Source organism: Macrobrachium rosenbergii, chromosome 12 (assembly GCF_040412425.1).
Source record: "Macrobrachium rosenbergii isolate ZJJX-2024 chromosome 12, ASM4041242v1, whole genome shotgun sequence".
NCBI classification, from domain to species: Eukaryota; Metazoa; Arthropoda; class Malacostraca; order Decapoda; family Palaemonidae; genus Macrobrachium; species Macrobrachium rosenbergii.
In genome coordinates, this window is record NC_089752.1 from 30,747,139 (window position 1) to 30,769,376 (window position 22,238).

General features: G+C 41.8%; 1 protein-coding gene across 1 annotated transcript in view; it reads left to right on the top strand.

Annotated features, from left to right (window-relative positions):
- LOC136844493 (zinc finger HIT domain-containing protein 1-like) overlaps positions 1-22,238 on the top strand; it is a 320,239-nt gene that overhangs the window by 275,136 nt on the left and 22,865 nt on the right. The gene's annotated exons all lie outside the window — the stretch shown is intronic.

Genomic DNA, 22,238 nt, shown 5'->3' on the forward strand with positions numbered 1-22,238 from the left:
TGAAATTATTATTGATAAATCTTTTGTGTATTTTTGTGTGTTCTTGTGTTTGCAATCTCTTGATTGTTCTAAGACAAAATACAAACCCTCGGTCCTTTACATTAGGATTACTTTTAGGCGTAGGCTGGAAACAGTCGTTGGACTTCAAACAAGGTGGTTAGGCAGTTAACTACTGTCAGTGAGGTGGGAGTACCGCCTGCCCGGATGTAAACATTCCAATTTGCTTTCGGCCATCGTGGAATGCGGACGTTGTTTCTTCGCTCTCTGCCTGACTGCCTTTTTTCTCCTTTTTGGTGGGAAATTTCCTTGTTTTTTGTAGAATGAATGTTGATAACCCTTCTTAAGCCCTCCTATCCCCAGCGTGTGTGTCCTGGGGTAGGAGGCAAGAAATGTAACACCTTTAGATCCAGCGTCGACACGGACCCACATGCTCTCTGCCCATCTTGCAGTGGGTGTGTGTGTTCGTGAGACGCTCCTTGTAGCGAGTGTTGTTCTTGGTCTCCCGAGCAATGGAAGAGGTTCAAAGGGAGGAGACACTACCGTCGTAAGCTAGCCAAGGAATCATCCGAGGGTAACACGCCCCCAATGACTCCAGTGGTGGCTAATGTGTCGGGTTCGTTTCTCTCTCCCTGCGAACTTCCCCTGCGAACTTCCCCTGCTTGCTCCCTCTCCCTCGGGTGAGGACTCCCCCTCCCCTTCCTCATTCATTTCATCGGGTATGGAAGGGCGTGGGGGAGCAGTTGACCAGGACATCCTCTCAGGGGTCACTTCTCGTTCTGGGGGGGAGTTTTTTCCCCCAGAACGAGCAGAGACTTCCCAGCCTAACCCGACTTTTTCCTCATATTTTGGGTTGGATAGCCAGGCGTCAGACCTATCCTCAGCCTGGCTACACCTGGGTCTACCTGGCGTTCTGTCACTGGAGGGTCTGGTATCGCATCTGTCTGGCGCTCCAGTGACAACACACGCGGCAACCACAATCACCACCACCTCGGTTACCATGTCGGGATTTGCTAAGCTATCTGTGTCGGTGGCTTCTCATCTGGATACCCAGGTTTCGGCTGCCCCTGGCGTACACCATTCAGTACCGCTGCCTCCTGGGTTCCTGGCCCCACTCTCACGACCGGGACCTTCCTACATGGTGACGTCTACGATGCCGTATGTAACTGTTGCTGACCCTGGCTCGATGATGACAATGATTCCGGCTCCTTGCTTCCCTGTCTCCCAGCCCGGCACGTCGTCTGACTCTCTCTCCCCATACCTTCAACTCTGGCTCGGCCCAGCCTGGCTGCTTGTGCATCACCCATGCCTGCATTCCCGGCCCCACTTCCCTATGTTTCTGGCTGCCATGCGGATGCTCCCGCCCCGGTAACTGCTGGCCCGAGCACCACATATGCTGCCCGGGTTGTGCCTACTACTGTGGGCCCCCCCGGTTGCTCCTGCTTCATTGGCTGTGCCTGCATGGTTTGCGGACTTAACCGCAATCCTTAGGAAGATGGCGAAGAAGAAGTCTAAGAGGAGATCAAGAAAGGTGTTGTCGTCTTCGTCTTCGTCATCATCATCGTCTTCGTCTGCTGCCTCTTCTTCTTCTCCTTCCGAGACTTCGCGGCCAAAGAAGAAGAAGTTTGCCTCTCCCCCCAAAGAAGTCTCGCACCGAGACTTCTAGGGGACTGCCTCCTTCCACAGGGAAGGCAGTGGGATCTCTCACTGGCTCTTCCCGATCCACGGATCAGGGAACCGCTGCTCTGGCCCCCTGGTCAGTCACATTGGGAACCAAGGGCGTGCAGACCACGGTCAGCAAACCCCCCCCCACCCACCCCCCACCCCCGCTGTGCCTACGAAACCTGCCTCTAAGGCCAGCGGGTCCACGTCGGACACTCGTGCGTGAGTTGCTCTGAGTACCCGGGTTTCCAAGGAGACCTGGGTACCCCAGGCTGATACGGGAGAAACTTCTCGCCGTACAGACCCGGGTGTGAGGCGAGAGAAAGAGTCCGGGCATGCAGGTGCCCCAACTCTTCCTGCTGGTAGTTCTGCGAGTGCCAAGCCAGGTTCCCAGGAAAGTGCTTCGGTCCCGTGGGTCCAAACGCCAGGAGAAGTAGAGAAGAGGTCCCCTGCTCAGTCTTCCCAAGAGGCTATGGCCTCGAAGAAGACTGGGGCATGTCTAGAGGACAGTGTGGGCTCGCGCCAGCCAGCTGCACGCTCAACTCCTCCCAGTCCCCGGCCACGTCCGCGCGGCCAGCCTGGCTCGGGGGAGGCGAGCATGCGGCTTGGCTCACGCGAGCCGCTCCTCTCTCCTCGGGAGACTGCTTCGCCTAGGCGAAAGTGCTCTCCTCGACCCAGGCTGCCATCACCACCGCGGGTTGGTGGCCGCTCCTGGCCCGCTGCCCCTGTTGGTTCTGCCAGCAAGGCCAGTGGGAGCACCCGATCCTCCTTGTCTGTCCCCTCTACCTCTTGGGCTTCTTCCAAGGGGCACGGGTCGGACAGGAAGAATTCTGGCGAGTTTCCTCCCCAGAGTTCTACTTCGCGGGCGAATGAACCTGGCTCGTTCCTCGGCTCGACCAGGCCTTATGCCCGCGTGGTGCAGGAAGGATCACGGGGGTCTGCCGAGGTTCTCCCTCCTGCAGGGAGAGTAGATCGGGAGGACCACGCTCTGGAAGGACTTGAGGGTCCCCTTCCCCAGGATGCGGACACCCCCAAGATACAGAGGTTATTGCACTGATTTGTCAGCACAATGACCTCGGGGAAGGACCACGGCCTCAACTGTGGATCGTCCATCGCGCCTCAAATCCTTTTGGGGACCCAAGAAGGAACCCAAGGCTTCGGTGGAGCTGCCTTGGTCCACGCTTGCCGAAGGGTTCCTCGACCAGGTGAATAGTCTTTTGTCTAGGCAAGACAGTTCTCTTAGATTGAGCCGCTCAGATAAGCTTCTTCCCCCCCTCTGCCTCGTCAGAAGCACTTCTACACTCCAGTGGAGAGGGCTTTGCCGATTAAACAGGTTGACCTGGGCCTGGCACGTCTGGATCCGGGTCTTACGTTGCAGCAGCTTACTGCAGAGAGCATCTCCCTCTCTCAGCAAGAAGCCACAACCCTGGAAGCCACCGCCATGGCAGCCTTCCAGGCAGCCTCTAACAGGACAGGTTGCATCTTGCCTAAGATGTACAGCTGTGATTGGGAGAATGAATGTAGAGTGACTGGCCTCTCCTCTTTCTCCCCATCCTGGCTCTCTTCCTACGGGCAGGGAGCGGACGTGCCGCTACATGCTGGATCTGGTGGTCGATGCAGGTAAGCACCCAGCGGGAGCTCCCGTTCTATTTTCCGTTCAGGTTGATAGAAGCAACCCCACTCCTTCCTCTGGCAAGGGGGGGGGGCAGCAGGGGGAAGGAGACCATGACTATAAGACAAACTCAGTGCTTGTGATTGCCTTTATGTCATCCAACTCCAAGTTCTTCCTAGCCTACTTTACATGAATTGACATTTCCTCTTTCATGCAAAGGGACCCAGAAGTCTGACAACCGATCCCACGTTTCTTACAACCCGATCATTTTGTCAGAGGCAGTTTTTCCCTTCCTCGCTCTCTCGACCAGGAAGGGAAGACAAGGTGGTGAACTCCAGTCAGTTCCTAGACTCACTCAGATTCCTCCCTCCAACCAGTGAGTCTCCTAATGTAAAGGACCGAGGGTTTGTATATTGTGTCGGAACAAATCACAATTTTTAAAGTAAATTGTATTTTTCCTAACTATACAAACCCGAGGTCCTTTACATTTTATGCCTACCTCATGCCACCCCTCAATCTGATACCTGGGCTGAAAGGCAAATTGGAATGTTTACATCCGGGCAGGCAGTACTCCCACCTCCCGGACAGTAGATAACTGCCTAACCACCTTGTTTGAAGTTCAGCGGCCATTTCCAGCCTACGCCTGAAAGTAATCCTAATGTAAAGGACCTCGGGTTTGTATAGTTAGGAAAAATACAATTTACTTTAAAAATTGTGATTTTTTCACATTTTATATTTTGGTGATCTAACATTTATTTACTAAGCATTATAAATATTTCTTTATAATTTAACATTGCATAATTGATTTAATTTCCATTTATTAAGATTTTATTGTAAAATCTTGAGTAATTTTTGATAGTTTAAATTATGCTTGATTAACTTAATTTCTTGATAAAGTTTTGTGATTTAGTTTTGTTTAATTTGTTTAATAACTTAGCTCAAGAATTAATTGAATTTTGTTTTGATTCCAAGAAATAGTAAATTTTTTCAGATTGTGAATTCTAGTTATAAATTTTGAATTTAAAAATAAATTTTTGTATTTAACGTTTTTAAAAAACAGTATTTCATTTATTAACCACCAGTGAATAGGATTAATTGTGAGCATAAAGCAAAGTGATAAACATGTTTTGTTCCTTTAGTTTTGCTGAAGTGAGTTAAGACCAGGGAAACAGTTAAAGTTGTTTGATGGAATGATGCCCTTTTACTCAAGTATATTGCTTGTTTAATTATTGATACCTCACACTTCTTTTGATTAACTTAGTTTGATTTTTCATGTGATTAATAAAGCTTTTTCAGGGATCACTGTTACCTTTAGAGTACTCAGTCATAATTTTATTATGAGAGTTCAGGTATCTGGCTGAATTGAGGTAAAATTTTGAATTCTTTGTAGGAACCAGGTACTTGGTACACATTATGACAATAATATTCGGTACCCAGACCCGGGAAAAAACAAAATATCACTCAGGTTTATGGTTTATACTGGTGGTCTTAGGGATATATTTTGATAGGAGAGTGACCACATAGTTATTTTTGCATTATATTGTAAATTATTTAGTTGAGTAACTTAGAGAAAATGGCTCTGTTCAACGCATAGGAGTTTTTAGCAGCTCTGTCCATCCAAGAGTTATCTGAATCCAACCTGACTAAGGCACAGTGGACTGCTTTAGCAGTGGCATGTAGGGGTAATGTGTCTAGTGGTATGTTTAAGGCACAAATCAAATGTATTGCAATCCAAGCCTTGATGGACTCGGGTAAAATAGATGAAGAGTTAGGAGAGGCACAAGAATTGCTGAATACAGCTGAGGTAGAATTTATAGATAAGCAAGAGCAAAAGAAGGAGAAAAGTGATGCAGAGGTAGAGCTTTGACGCATAGAAGCAGAAGAAAGTTTGATTAAGCTGAAGATGAAGGCTGAAAGAGAGAAAATGCAGTAAGAAAGAGAAAGATCAAGAGAGAAAAGAGAAAGAAGCACGAGAGAAAAGAGAAAGAGCAAGGAAACAAGATTATGAAAGAGACATGAAATTAAAAAGAGCTCGCTCCAAGTTACCTGTAACACCGTCTAACCCTATCCAAGGTACTCAAGAGCCTGTATTTGATGTATTAAGAGTGCAGAAGTTAATTCCAAAGTTTACAGATGAAGCTCCAGATGGGTTTTTTGGTCACTTTGAAAACGTGGCTTCAGGTATGGGATGGCCAGATGATAAGTGGTCAGTCTTGTTACAGAGTGTTCTCATTGGTAAAAGAAGAAGTGCCTAGTTAGCCTTATCAGCTGATGAGTGTAAAGAGTACAAGGTACTCAAACACAATGTACTACAAGTTTACCAGATGACCCCTGGATATTATAATGAAAGATTCAGATCTTTGAGAAATGATGACAAGATGACTTTCTTGGATTATGCCTACAAAGTAAGAAGATATTTCAAACAATGGTGGTTGGTGGCTGCTCAAGTTAAATCTATAGACGAACTTGAGGAATTAGTAGTCCTAGAGCAATATCTTAGAGGAATTCCTGAACACATAAGAGCCTGTTTAAGAGAGAGAAAGAGAGAGAGAGAGGTAAAGAAACTTGACAAAGCTGCTACACTGAGTGAAGATTTTAATATTATTTGTATCAAAAGGAATTATAATGTCAGGTACCAGAACCAACAATGCAGAGGTTTTAGGTCTTATCCAAATTTCAGGAACATGACAACTAGGAATCCTTCTAGTGGCTATGCCAATACAAAGCCAGGCAATAACCCTCAGCAATCGAATGTTAAATCCTCATCATCCAGTTTCTCAAGACAGATACAGAAGACTAATGTTGTCTGCTTCAAGTGTGAAAGAGTAGGACATTACAGTCGAGATTGTTGTCAGACACAACAGCAGACCAAGCCAGTTGGTTAAATGGTTAAAGGTAATCAGGTGAAGCAAACTACGAAGAGTGGTGTGGGGAAGATTGAGATAATTGGGAAGACTGAGACTAAACATTAGCAACCAGTGGAAATGTAACCTCAAGCAGTGAGTGGCTGAGCATCTTGGAGGCTTTTAAACCTTATATCTATAAAGGTACGCTGACAACTGAAGGAGGGAGTGTGCAGGTACCAGTCAAGGTATTACGTTATACAGGGAGTAACCATAGTGTGGTAGTTCGTGGTGCTCACCCACAGTTGGAGAAGAATCTCACCCGAGATTCAGTTATTTTGAAGGGTATAGGAGGAGAAGAGGTAACTCCTATATGCCGCTTGCACCTGTGAATTGGTGACAGGGAATGTTGATTTTGCTGTAAAGGACTCACTATCTGTTGAAGGTGTGCATGTTTTACTGGGTAATGAAGTTAGTGGTGCCATGTGTTCCTTGTCCTATAGTGACAAACAAACCATTGAGAATTAGTCCCACGGTAGATTTAGAGAAGAAAACCCCCCACCTGTTTCCAAGTTGTGTAACTACCAGGAGTATGAAGAGAACTATGTCTGCAAGTGAAGAAACTGAGGATTTACCTGTACCAGAAGGGTAAAGTGAAGGATCTTTGAGCTTAGACGAGCTGTTCCAGGAAAGTGAAGTTTCCCCCAGTGTTAGTAATGAAGAGATTTCCCAAGAAGATGAGGATCCTGTTATTGAAGAGACTCAGAGTAGTCAGAGTGTTCCAGAAATTAGGAGTGAAACTACAGTAGCAGTTAGCAGATGTTGAGGATTCAACTCTTGAAGTTGGTCAGGTGACTGGAGAGAAGCTAATGGAAATGCAGAAGAAGGATACAACGTTGGCTGATTTGTTCTTCAGAGTTGTTGATCAAGAAGGGATGCAACAAACTCCTACCTGTTATTATCTAAAGGAAGGATTGCTAATGAGGAAGCATCGACCTGCAGATATACCAGGAAATGCTGAATGGGGCGAATATCATCAAATTTTGATTCCATGTCCATTGAGGAAGCAAGTGGTAGCAGTCACGCACTAATCTGGACACATGGGAATCAGGAAGACTGTTGAGAAGATTATGAAGTATTTTTTCTGGCCTGGACTTCACAAGGATGTTAGCAGGTTTTGCAGAGAGTATCACACATGCCAGATAGCTGGAAAACCGAATGAAACCATTCAGGAAGCCCCCCTAAAACCCATAGAAGTTAGAGGAGAACCCTTTAGCAAGGTAATTATAGATGTGGTTGGACCGCTTCCAAAAACAAAACAAAAAAAAGGAAATGAATATCTGTTAACATTAATGTGTCCAGTGGCAAGGTATCCTTAGGGGAATTCCTGTAAGAAGTATAAGTGCAAAGGTAATTGCTAAGAAGTTGGTGGAGTTTTTCTCCAAGTTTGGAATACCAGAAATTGTGCATAGTGATAGAGGAACGAACTTTACTTCAAAATTGTTCTAGGATGTGATGAACTTGTTAGGGGTGAAACAGTAATTATCAACTGCTTATCATCCAGAGACTCAAGGAGCCTTGGAAAGGTTCCGCCAGACTTTGAAAAGTATGTTAACTAAGTATTGTTATGAATCAGAAAGAGGATGGGATGCTGGTTTACCCTTGATGTTGTTTGAAGTTAGGAATGCTTATCAAGAAAGTATGGGGTGTTCACCAAATGAAATGATTTTTGGTCGAGACATGAGAAGTCCATTGAAGATTCTTGCAGAGAATTAGGAAGAAAATCAAGAGGAAATCTAAGGAGAATATGTGAAGAATTTGAGGAAAAGGTTAAGAGAAATTAGAAAATTCTCTTTAGAAAATCTGAAAATAAGTCAAGAGAAAATGAGAAGGAAATATGATGCTAAGACTAAGCTAAGAAGTTTTAGTGTGGGACAGCAAGTTCTAGTGTTCTTATCAGTGAAAAGATTTCCCCTTACAAATAAGTTTCAAGGTCCTTATAGGATAATAGAGAAGTTAAGTGATCGAACCTATGTGATCGAAACACCAGGAAGAAGGAAACAACAGAGGAAGATACATGTGAATCTTTTGAAACCTTACTTCTCAGAGACTAAAGCTGAAACAGTGTTAATAACACAAACATCGTCATCTACAGAGGATGATAATGGCTATGAATTGGGAGCTGAAAGCAAGATGAACAATTCTTCAATATTGGAAAATTTGGAAGATAAACTAAAACATCTGAGTATTGAGCAAAGTAGTGAATTGAGTGAGGTGATTCGAAGTTTTCCTGAAATTTTTGCAGATGTACCTAGCGTACCAATCTGACAAAGCATGAGATAAAGATCAGGGAAGATGGAAAACCTATTAAACAGAGAGCATATTGCGTATCACCTTTTCATCGAGATGTTTTGAAGAAAGAAGTTGAATATTTGTTGCAGCATGGATTAGCAGAACCTAGTTCAAGTGATTATAGCTCTCCTTGTGTGTTAGTGAAGAAACCAGATGGCTCATTTAGGATGTGTACTGATTGTAGGAAACTGAATTCTATCAGTGTGGCAGTCAATTATCCCTTGCCTCTTATTGATCAATTACTTGATAGTATTGAGCAAGCCAAATTTGTGTCCAAGGTAGATTTGTTGAAAGGATATTATGAAATTCCCTTAGATGACGATGCTAAATTGCTGTCAGCTTTCATTACTCCTTTTGGACTGTATCAATACACTGTTTTGCCGTTTGGTCTGATGCATGCACCTGCAGCATTCCAGCGAGTGATGGATCAACTGCTAGGATCCATAGAAGTAGTGGGTGTATACCTTGATGACATTGTGATTTATTCTAATACATGGGAAGAACATCTGAAGATTTTAAGGAAAGAGGTCAAGAAACTACAGGAAGGAGGACTAACAATCAACTTTTAAAAAAATGAGTTTGGAAAGGCAGCTGTTCAGTATCTAGGATTTGAAGTTGGAAAAGGCCTTCTTGCTCCTGTTGATGCTAATGTAGAAGGTATCGGTAAGGCTAACGCGCCCCCCCCCCATTACAAGAAAACAGCTACAAAGATTTTTTAGACATGGCTGGATTTAATTGTCGATTCTGTCCAAATTTCTCAGCCATAGTAGCTTACTGACTTAACCAGTCCGAAGACAAAGTTTGTTTGGACTCCAGAATGTCAAGAATCATTTGAGAAGGTTAAAGCCGTTTTAACTTCAAGACCAGTGCTTCAAGTTCCAGACTTCAGTAAAAAGTTTGTAATACAAGTTGATGTATCTGACTGGAATTGGAGCTGTTCTACTTGAAGAAGATGACAGCCATATTCTGCATCCTGTATGTTTCATGTCTTCAAAGTTAAAAAAGCATCAGAAAGCTTACTCAACAATCGAAAACGAAACATTAGCATTAATCACAGCATTGAAAAAGTTTGAAGTGTATGTGAACCAACCTAGGGATGAAGAAATTTTAGTGTTGTCTGACCATAGCCCTATCTCATTCATCAGTAAGGTGAAAAATAACAGTCAGAGACTGACCAGGTTGTCTTTATGCCTGCAGCCGTATAATGTAAAAGTGAAACATTTCAGGAAAAGATAATGTCATAGCAGATTATTTGTCCCCATGTGAATCGTTGGATTCAAACCTGAGATAACTAATATTTGGGGGGGGAGGGATTTTATGATGTTGCCTTGTAATATGTATATCATCCTATAGTTTTGATACATTTACACTTCTATTTATAGTGTAGTATAGTGTCATATCTCAAAAGAGTTAGTGATTTAGATAACTTAACAGCGTAATTTAGAATTAATATCATCTTTCATGATAATAGTGTAGTAGCAGGCGAGAGAAATTCAAGTTTTAGACCAGATGTGTCGTCTGTCATCAGTTCAGATAAGAGAGCACTTTGTTTTGATTAACGTGTTGACAGGTTGAGATAACAATTGCTGCTCCGTTCAGGGAACCAACTTGGGTTTTTTTGTTTTGTTTTTAAAACATGCCAGTCATAATTAGCCAGTTACAGCCTGTTTGATCGTGTAAAGATATCTGTAGAAGCTTTGTCACATACAAGAAGAAGGTGAATGATTTCGCAGTGTTACATGTACTCCATACAATTTTCTTTTTTGGTAAAGACGTGTACTTTTGAGAAATATGAACCAGTGTTGCACTGAAGCACATGGCAATTGCGTCATGTTTAAGATTGCATTGCTCTGATCATGTGTTGTCACGATTGCATTCAAAACGTTTTGCTGGAAGTGATGTCACCTTCCTTTTTCTAGAACCTTCTCTCATATCTCGTTCCCAAAATGCCGTAATGACGCCATATGATTCTTTCATTTCATACTGGAATCCTCAGATTTATTCATTCTAATTTCAGAAAGACCATTCATATTGGTTCTCTCTCTCTCTCTCTCTCTCTCTCTCTCTCTCTCTCTCTCTCTCTCTCTCTCTCTCTCTCTCTCTCTCTCTCTTCAAAAGAGAGAAGTTATTAACATAGAATTTTTGTGGTCACTGGTGTTAATCTTAGCTTTTGAGATCTGATCATAGGAAAAATTTGGTAACGGCACCCAATAAAAAAGAGTGTTTTGTGAATGTAAAGCAGCTGCAAGTGATTTTACAAAGGTTTTCACACGCTTGTGCAAGATAAAGTGAATTTTACTTATTATTACCATGGTATGATAAGGTATGTTAGGGAAATTTTGCCGTAGTGAAATTATTATTGATAAATCTTTTGTGTATTTTTGTGTGTTCTTGTGTTTGCAATCTCTTGACTTTTCACATTTTATATTTTGGTGATTTAACATTTATTTACTTAGTATTTTAAATATTTCTTGATAATTTAACATCGCATACTTGATTTAATTTTCATTTATTAATGTTTTCTTTTAAAATCTTGAGTAATTCTTGATAGTTTAAATTTTGCTTGATTAACTTAATTTCTTGATAAGTTAAAGTTTTGTGATTTAGTTTTGTTTAATAATTTAGCTCAAGAATTAATTGAATTTTGTGTTGTTTTCAAGAAATAGTAAATTTTTTCAGATTGTGAATTTTAGTTATAAATTTTGAATTTAAAAATAAATTTTTGTATTTTAAGTTTTTAAAAACAGTGTTTCATTTATTAACCACCAGTGACTAGGATTAACTGTGTGCATAAGGCAAAGTGATAAACATGTTTTGTTCCTTTAGTTTTGCTGAAGTGAATTGTGACCAAGGAAACAGTTAAAGTTGTTTGATGGAGTGATGTCCTTTTACTCTAGTGTAGCCTATTTCTTGTTTAATTATTGATATCTCACACTTCTTATGCTAAACTTAGTTTGATTTTTCACGTGATTAATAAAGCCTTTTAAGGGATCACTGTTACCTTTAGAGTACTCAGTCACAATTTTATTGTTATGAGAGTTCAGGTGTCTGGCTGAAGTGAGGTAAAATTTTGAATTCTGCGATTAGTCATGTAATAACCAGGTATTTAGTACACATCGTGACAATAATATATATATATATATATATATATATATATATATATATATATATATATATATATATATATATAAAATATAGAGTGTGTGTGTGCTTGTGTATATATATGTATGTATACATATATTTGTAAATGAGTGTTTCAAGTACCCTTAAGGTAAATTGGGATCACGTCAAGATTAGCGAACCCACTCACAATAGGGTTCGCTATTCTTTACGAGAAGATTATTGGGTTCGTTATTCTTTACATGGGCATAATCGGGTTCGCTGTTCCAGACATGAACACTTCGGTACCAGACATTAATTTTGATCCCCCAGGGGCTAGTACTAAACAAGGCGTGTATACTGTAGTGCTAGCCCTCATGTGGAATTGAAGTTCGGACCTTGGGGTTGGCCGTTCTTTACATGGGGATCATTGGATTCGCTGTTCTTGACATGGAGATGTTGGGTTCGCTAATCTTGACATGATCCGGTAAATTGTCTTGCAGGTAAATCTGGAATCAGTGTGTGTGTGTGTGTGTGTGTGTGTGTGTGTGTGTGTGTGTGTGGCGGGGTGGAGGTAGTTTGTTCATAGAAGGATATAAGAAAGAAAAACAGGCATTTTATTAATCTTTGTTATTTACAAAGTGAACAGACGATGGTACTCCACAGAAAAGTTTTCCAGTTGCGAACTGGATTTGTTGCACACATCTGGTGGGTTAAGAGAATTGATTTTGGATGATATACTGTAGGATGTCTTGAACGGATGCATCAAACTGCATGACTGGTTTTCACTATATTAGAATTTGTTATCTTGTTTTATTTTGTTATAGAACCCATCGATGGGCTATGGTAAAACACATAGCATGAAAGTTCATTTTATTCTGATTAAGTTGAGATTGGTAGTTTATTTTTAAAAGAGTAAAAACCCTGAACTGAGGACATTCAGATGTATATTGGACATTTAACACATGTGTAGAGGCACAGTGGATTTTTCAGAAAACGGATCTAATCGTTTCACCTCCACGGAATCGATTGGTGGTCTCCTTCTGGTGGGGCAAAGTTTCAGCAATGAGACTAATTTGATTATTAAGTGGTAAAGCATACTGAAGGTCGTCAACGCTTCCAGTGGACTTCATTTGGAAAACTCTAACGAGAGGTTGTTTTCTTTACAAGATTCCAAATCGGACAGTTTCAAAGACATTTTTCGATATTTCTAAATTTTAGACTTTGCTTCGGAACGAAATATGGTCGTGTATGTATTAGTTTTTTAATTTTTAGAAGTTCACAGCCTTAGTTGCGAAGTGTGTGTGTGTATGTGTGTGTGTTAAAGAGTTCCAACAAGCTGGAATGAGCAATCGCCAAGGAGTCTTGTGGCTTGGAAGTCACAAAGGGGGTCAGCGTTTCTCTTTACTACGGAGTATCTGAATAAAAAGGAAAAAGTTACATTATTCTTTTAAGACAAAATTCATCTTAACACTTTTAAAAATACTGAAATCTCTAAAGTACAACACAGTGAAGAACCATCCTCCTGTAACTGCTCAACGTGGGTGCTGAAACAGGTCAACCTAAGTCAAGACGTGAAGAGTCGGAGTTGTGCTCACCCAGAAAACTGGGAAAAAACAAATTATATTTGTCCCGGACGAAGGGGAGAGCAGCTATGTACAATAGTTTCTCGGACAGAAGGAAAAGAATTCGACGATGTATTGGTGATGATCTTCACCCAGGGGACGGGGGAAAAAATCAGTCACCCTGCGTAAGGTGAAAAATCAACAAGTCTGACCCCCCCTCCCTAAAAATTGGTAGAAAATTGAAGATCTTTCCACGCAAGTTAGGATGAAATCCAACTAGCTCTCATCCACTACGAGATAAGTAAAATCGATACTTGAACCTAAAAGAGGGAAGAAAGTTCGTTCGAAAATTCCCAAGGTACTGTACTTATACGAGGAACATTAAGGAATGGACTATTTTGTACGATGTACGAAACATGGAACTAATTGGTAGCCCAGCGTACAACAGCCACGAAGATATAATTGCACTTTGGTATTATATTAAGAAAGAATAAGGAGCCGACACCTCTGGCTACCGCCCTTTAATGGTCACACCAAGGTCCTTTAAATATATTCTGAGAGGTCGGCTCACGCGCATATAGGTAAGACCAGCGAGAGAAGAGTAACGTCAGTCATAGGGCTTTAGGTGTGGGAAGGATGAAGTAAACACACGTCTCTCTCTCTCTCTCTCTCTCTCTCTCTCTCTCTCTCTCTCTCTCTCTCTCTCTCAGCTTCGACCCAGATCAGTCGACTAATAGTCAGTTTCGTAAGTCAACGCAGCCATTGGTGTCAGTAGAGGCATACTATAGCTGAGGGAACATGTCATCTTCGAAGAAAGATCGAACGTTTATCATTTAGTTTTGAGTTAATTGCCCAAGGGTTTCGACAGAGAGAGAGAGAGAGAATGAGACTTGAGTATTCCTACGATTAACACTTAAATATTGCATATGTTTTTCAAAGCATATAACCTAGTGTGCACTCTTTTTAATACCGTCTTCGTTGAAATCTGATAACCTAATATACATATTCTTGTAGTCAAAAGGCAAAATCAGAAACAATGACGGAAACAGAAAAGTTTGCCGTAATTTCATTTGATGATAAAGTTCAAGTAGTTACCGGTATGTTAAAAGGTTTGGAGGGAATCTGGAAACAACCCATATACTACCAATATGATGACTCCAATGTGCATAAAAAACTGACTGATATTATTATAAATGTTGAAAAAGGTGGCTTTGCCGTTGTGGCAGTTGTCCATGATCTTAGACCTAGTAATTTGTGGGTTTGGAAAGAATTTGGGATTGATCTCCTTAACCATGAAAATTTTGTTTTAAAACCCATGTGCTAATAGGAGAGAGTTCATATTTGCTGATACTCCCCATTTGATAAAGTTAATTAGAAATCATTTTTTGGACCACGAGTTTCTTGTGGAAACAGTGTATCTGATTCTTGTATCTGTGAAATGCTAATGAAAACTATCAGAGTATGCCTTAGCATATAAAACTAATGACACATATCGATGTAAGTGGCTTACAAAGACAGCGTGTAAAGTATGCTGCACAGCTACTTTCAAATTCATGTGCAAAGGCATTGCATGTTTTAGGAGAAAGGGGTTTACTAGAGAGCAACAGCTGGAAGGAAACTGCCGATTTTATAGCTACAGTGAATAAATGGGTCGATGTCATGAATTCCTCTATGATGTTCGGTGACGTAAAAGCCCACAATGCATTTGGGATAAATTTGGATAGCCAGAAAAGTGCTCTACAAAAATGATTGATGATATGCTGGGAATTGCCAATGAAAATTCCAAAAACGTGTGATATCATCTTGCCACTCAATGGTTGGGCTACATAACATGCTATAAAAGCCATGCCATTTATTTTATTATGACGCGGAGATTAAATCAAGACTGTATTGAAAGTTTTTTGCATGCATTAGGTAGATGAGGGGTTCACATGATCATCCCAATGCAGTTCATTTTCAATACAGATTTAAAAACTTTTTGCTTGGTAGGGATACTGAACTTGTTAGTGGTAAGGCAAACTTCGACAAAGGAAATGAAAACATTGACTCGTTATCCCATAAAATGGTATCATCTGGACGTGATGAAACGGACCTAATATATCTTACCACGACAGGGAATTGACCTTGGAAATATGTATAATAAACATAATTTTTAGAGACCTGGAATTTGATGTGAATCTTAAGAATGACGACGAAATGTTTTCCGAGGAAACAGAATTCGCTAATGTCAGAAATCAGGAGACACAATGGGATCTGTTATCGAAGAAGAGTCCTTAAGATATATCAGTGGATATGTAGTAAAAAAGTTTTCTTTAAATATCCAAATACTCGTATAGGTTACGTTGTTAACAGCAAGGCGTCAGAGACATGGGTCCATTAGATAAGTGAAGGAAAACTCTGCGCACCATCAGACGACTCTTTCTAAACTAAAAATTTTTTAGATAAATTTTGACATCAATTCATGGCAATGGTCTTAGACCAGGAACGGAATGCATAAAAGCAATGGCTGCTGAAATGAAATCTGCTGTAGCTGGTGTTCCTGATTGGGGCACCTCAACAACATTATCGACATGAATAAAAAGAAACAGAAGACTTGCAGGAGTACAGTAAGAAAGACCATGAAAACAGCTTAGTTTTCCCTTAGGAGCAAAATGAAAAACATGAAAAAAACACAAGTCTAACACGATGCTTACGTTGTGACTAAGCCCATTTTTTTTTATAAACATCTCAACATTAGTACCTCTCACTCCATCTTCACGATCGAATAACGAAATAATGGAAATGGTATTATAAAAGCATTACCAATGCGATTACTGTTATTATGATGATTATTATTTTCCATACTCATTTGATGTATGGTCTGCCAAAAAGAAAATCTGTACTTAAGTGTCGACAAAATCTTCTGCAGGGATTTTGCCTACAAAACCTTCAGGTTTAGAGATCAGTAGAAATAGCAAACGAGACATGGCGAGAGATGACTGACGTGGAGGATTTAGGCGATGGTTCTGATTCGAAACGATATTGCTGTTTCTTATGTTACATCTTTCCTAAATGAGGAATACACTGCACGTTGCACTTTTGATTAATTAGAGTTATGGAACCAAGAAATTTACTTATAGTAACGTAGTTAAAAACTTGAGATATTTGAAGAGGAAGTTTGTAAGAGCCCGACGCCGTCTCTTCCAAACACGTGTGTGTTTGTGTGTTCGTCAATCGTCATCCATCAGAGTGGACAAGACAAAACAAGAGCATCTCGTTTTCTTTCTCTGACAGAACGCGACTTCAACCATACAATATTTCCGTCTGTTTCTCCCAAACCATTGTTGTCTTGATTTATGTACAATCACCACTACTTGCATTGCCATGCAAGCATTCTAATCATGTACTCATAATATTCCACTGAATCTTCTGTACCAAACTGTATGTGTGTTTCTGCTTGTGAAGACGCCAAACGTCTCGCCAATTCACATATATTATGTTACTGCATTGCATTCATTAATCTGTCTCGAATCTCATGCAATTGGCCGTATGTAGAATTTCCTGGCCTTTCTATTGATGTATGTTTTAACACCGTACGTTTATTATGTGTATCAATATCGCCATCTGTTTGTCTGCCGACAGACACAGATGTCTGAATCTTTTACCTCTGTTTTCACCTGTCTGTGTGTAGATGCTACTTTACTGTTCGCACACGTCAATAACATCTTCGAAGATTCTGTACATTTAACATGACCTAAACCCAAATGAAATACAACTCATGGGTGAACCCATCGAATGGGTAGAAAACTTTTTGTACCTAGGAGCAAATATCAACAAACAACTCTCCCCACGCAAAGAAATAGAAACACTTAAGCAAAAAATCAAATGCAGGCAAAATGCTATGACAAGAATCACCTCTCTAAAACAAGGAGCAGTATACCATGCCCTCAGAACCTTCTACATACAGACAATAAGGTCAACTGTGGAGTACGCAGCACCTGTCCTTACTTGCCTCACAAACACAGAACAAAAAAAGCTTCAAGTAATCCAAAACAATGCCTTAAGACTCATCACAGGTGCACCCATGTGGACTAACTTGTGTGTCTTGAGAAACGAAACAAACTTACAATCTCTAACACACAGAATAGATCAGAGAAACACATCCATACTGCTAAAAACCTTGAAAGGTAGCAGAAACTGCCCACTCAAGAGAGAAATCAAGAAAAATATTGAGCTTCATGAGGAACTAGACCCCCCCAAGACATATGCTGGCGACCTCCTAGCAGCCTTAAGGAGAGTAGGGATGCAAAATCAAGCAGCCGCAATCAAGGAAGACACACCAATTGCAGAGTACAGAGAACAAGCACCCTGGGAGCCTGAACTGTTCAAGATAAACTTTACAGTCCTCCCTGCAAGCAAAGAAGCATGCACTGCTCAACAGCTAAGGCTTGCAGCCCAAGAGGCAATCAGGAAAACTGCAGCCACAAATGAATAGTTTACAGATGGATCAGTAGATCTCAGCATCCCGGCAGCAGCAGCAGGCATCCACTCAACAACCCTCGAAGGATGCTGGAGGCTCTCTGACAATGCCTCCACTCTACAAACTGAACTGATTGTCATTGCAAAAGCTCTAGAAGACTCTCAGCATAGGCAGGGAAACACAACAATTCATACTGACTCAAAAGGAGCACTACAAGCTATAACAAAAGGAAAAGCAAAGGAAAATAGACTTCTATCAAGCATATGGGCAATTGCAAGCCTCCATCAAAACAGGAACAGGGAAATAACATTAAACTGGATTCCGAGCCATGTGGGAATCCAAGGAAACGAAGAAGCAGATTCTCTAGCAAAAAGTGGGTTGCTACACACCAACGTTAGTATCAAAATGAGCCCCTCACTCACACAACTGAAAAACAAGGCAGCAGCACACTGCCAACTACAAGAAAGCAAAGTCAGAAGAGCTGTTTTCGGTGGCTCAAAAACCGCCAAATGGTACATAGACACTGTAAACCTAAAACCACACAATATAACCAAAGACATGTCACGGGCCCTAGCAGTCATAATCCATCGGCTAAGGCTAGGATACCTGTGCACATGGCAAAGAATAGTAGACAATCCTCAACCATGCAAGTACTGTGAAACAATCCCAGAAGAACCCCTGAACACTACCTTCTTGACTGTACAGAAACAGAACAGCTAAGAACAAGTTATGAAGGGAATGAAAGAACAGCTACCCAAATAACAAAGCACATACTGACAAACATCCATGAATTTGCAGGCTTCCTATGCTCCTACCCACCACCAAGGTAACTCTAAAGAATCCATACCTTAAACCACCCACTCTCCTTCCCTATTCTTAAATCAGACTCAACAGATCGACCCAGACAACAAATAAAAATCCATACCATTCATCTCTAAATGCTGACTTTAGAAATCACCCCTCCCCTATCATTCCATCCATCACAATCAACACCCAACAAATACACAAAACACATACAGACACAAGAATTAGGACCGGACAAGGAATATGGCTTTGGATCACCACGAACTAGCATACTAGCTACCTGTGCCTACTACTCAATTCTTCTTTTTTCCATCTTTTGGCCTCTCCCACTAGCCAACACTCACTGCTATCGTACTTTATCCTCATCTGATGGGTACCTTAGGGTTCAAAGAGGTTGCAACCTTGCCTGTTAAACCTTTCATTTCAAAATTTCACCCCACCAAAATCACTTTCATGTATCATAATAAAGTTTTCATTAACCTACCCATCTCACAGACTCATCATCAACATATAGTTACGGGCTGCTCTAGAAGCAAGAGCCCATGCTGGCACAAGGCCAGCTAAATCTAAAACAACAACAACAATATACATTTATCTTAGTAAGGAACCACCAATAAACCAGTTAACACCCAGCCAGTATGTCACTCAATCTCCCGTCCTTACACTGGTGACCCTGGTGTGACTCGAAGGACCCGGCCGACCCAAGATGACGACCCACGCGCCAACAGACCCTTCGCCGCCTAACTGCTTCCTGCCATTCCCGAGTTCTCAGTAGATGTCCGACCCTCCAAGATGACCCACCCCACCACCGGAGCCCTGGATGCCTCCTCCAGAAACCTGAAGCCGCCGCCGCTCTCGTACTGGATGAGCTGACCAACGAAGGACCAACCAACATCATCCTTCAGCCTGCTGCCGCCCCTCCCACGAGCTGGCTACCAAGGATCAGCCGCCATCATCCTTCAGCCCTCGAGCCGGCTACCAAAGGATCAGCCTCCTTCAGCTGTCCCCCTCCAGCTGGCTACCGAAGGATCATCCGATGTCACACTTCAACCCGCTCCCGTCCTCCTCGAGCTCCTGCCAGCCGGCGCCGCCCTTCAGCCTCCTACCCGTCCCTAGCCCAAGCCCTTCGAGCCAACTACAATTGTCGGCAAGATGATTTCCGCATCGATACCTTGCTTTGTTGGGGGGGGGGAGTATTGTAAGAGCCTGTCGCCCCGACGCCGTCTCTTCCAAACATGCGTGTGTTCACCCACAGCCAGCCGCTCCCACGCACAGTGCAACCCCCACTAAATCCGTGTAGCCGCAGCAGTCTTCAACGCCCCAGCAGATACGTCGATTAATCAGACGTTACCCATGTCTTTGGTTGGGGGAGCATTTGTAAGAGCCCGTCGGCCCAACGCCTTCTCTTCCAAACACACATGTATGTTCACCCGCAGCCAGCCGCTCCTACGCACGGTGCTACCCCCACTTACTTCGCGTAGCCGCGGCACTCTTCAACGCCCCAGCAGATACGTCGATTAATGAGATGTTACCCACGTCTTGAGGGAGAGTATTGTAAGAGCCCGACGCCGTCTCTTCCAAACACGTGTGTTTGTGTGTTCGTCAATCGTCATCCATCGGAGTGGACAAGACAAAACAAGAGCATCTCGTTTTCTTTCTCTGATGGAATGCGACTTCAACCATACAATATTTCCGTCTGTTTCTCCCAAACCATTGTTGTCTTGATTTATGTACAATCACCACTACTTGCATTGCCACACAAGCATTCTAATCATGTACTCATAATGTTCCGCTGAATCTTCTGTACCAAACTGTATGTGTGTTTCTGTTTGTGAAGACGCCAAACGTCTCGCCAGTTCACATATATTATGTTACTGCATTGTATTCCTTAATCTGTCTCAAATCTCATGCAATTGGCCGTATGTAGAATTTCCTGGCCTTTCTATTGATGTATGTTTTAACACCGTACGTTTATTATGTGTATCAATATCGCCATCTGTTTGTCTGCCAACATACACAGATGTCTGAATCTTTTACCTCTGTTTTCACCTGTCTGTCTGTAGGTGCTACTTTACTGCTCGCACACGTCAATAACATCTTCGAAGACTCTGTACGTTTATCTCAGTAAGGAACCACCAATAAACCAGTTGACACCCAGCCAGTATGTCACTCAATCTCCGGGCCTTACACGTTCCTTGGCAAAGCGAAGCTACGTTGCTCACCATTCTTCAAGCACTAGCTTATATCAGACTTTTGTGCATGTCCTGTCTTTCATAGGCGGCCACCTGCTAGCTAGATCAACCACAAGGCTTAGATAATTATAGTAATTGTAATCCAATTTAATAGATTCCCATCTCAGCTATTGTGTTGAATTGTAACGTGTTGCGAAGTAGCACAGCATTGTGAGCCCGATGGGCACAATTCTAGACTCGGTTAAATAACGATGTCTGTGAAATTATAGCAAACTTAACGTAACTTTTGTGCCCTGATTCAGCCGCCACGTGTTCCAGAAATTCATCCTTTGTTCCTCGTTCAGTTCGCTCTTGATTGTAAACCTAGCTATAGTTTGTATTAACGTAAAGTTGTTGTAAATTTGCAAGTATTTTTCATAGTAACGTAATTTTAAATAGCTTCGGTATGTTTTTTGTATTATAGTTTATTTTTGTAATATAAATTTTGAAAATGTACTCGTATTTTGTGTAGCTACCATCTTGTGGTGCTGGTTCGAAGACATTGTCCCTTGATTGTGTATCCTCGCCCAGAGCAACGGGCGAGAGCCCTTATTAACAGAGTTATCGTTGGGAGAAATTCTCGACATTTAGTGTAACAAAATAAAAATATTTATCCCCGAAGAAGTAGTTTCCTGGAAAGCTGTCCTTGCATCCTGTTATTTATTACCTGTCAGTCAGTGGAGAGACTCCGGCGCGTGACGTCATGCGCAAAGGGAACGTATTTTCGCTCACTGGTGAGCTGACCTCTCGGAGTTAATTTAAAGGACCCTGGTCACACGATACTCGGAAAACGAACACATGGTGTAACCTGATCACTGAATAGTACTTTTAGCTCCTAATTTACAACGGGAACCATATCACTGAATAGTCACATTTCTGGACTCGGAGAGCTCACCTGAATAACTTACCCTGAGATAATTCGTGGAAATAAAATAGTTTTTGGAAGAGTTGAAGGTCTATAGTTATAAACAGGATAGGACAGACTCTACTTACTATACATTTAAACAGCCACAATTATGCATTACATTTCAAGCCTTTTTCAAAATGTAGTAGCTTTTGCGGTCGACGGAGCTCGATACCTGATAAGTTTACGACAAAATGATAAAAAGGACCTTTGAGGAATTTCACCACTCATGTCTCTCATCTTTAAAAAAATTCTACTTACCGCCAGCCTCCCAGCTTATAATTATTATCCGTTATCATGTACTATTCTCCTAGGGTTTGTGCGAATGATACATCCGAACCCTCGCCAACTCCTTTTCATTGTTATCTAAACTACGTGTGAACTTCCATCATTTCGCCTATGGTACCATTTTTCACTCCAGCAGCACCTAATGATCTTAAACCTTTATTCTCAAATCAACAAAATCATTTAGATAGTGTAAGGAACCACAGGTCTCATAGGGTTCACGGTATGTTCAGGTTCTTTTTTTCCTGATTGTTAGCTCGTACCAGTATGATACTCGGTAGGACACTGCCTGATAATAAACAATCAGGGCCAAAATCTCAAAAAGGAGGTGGTCAAGAAATGGATTTACTTACTTTCATTATAATAGCCTGTGATGGCACTGCCATACCATAATTCAAATCCTATAGCAACACTTGATTCCACTG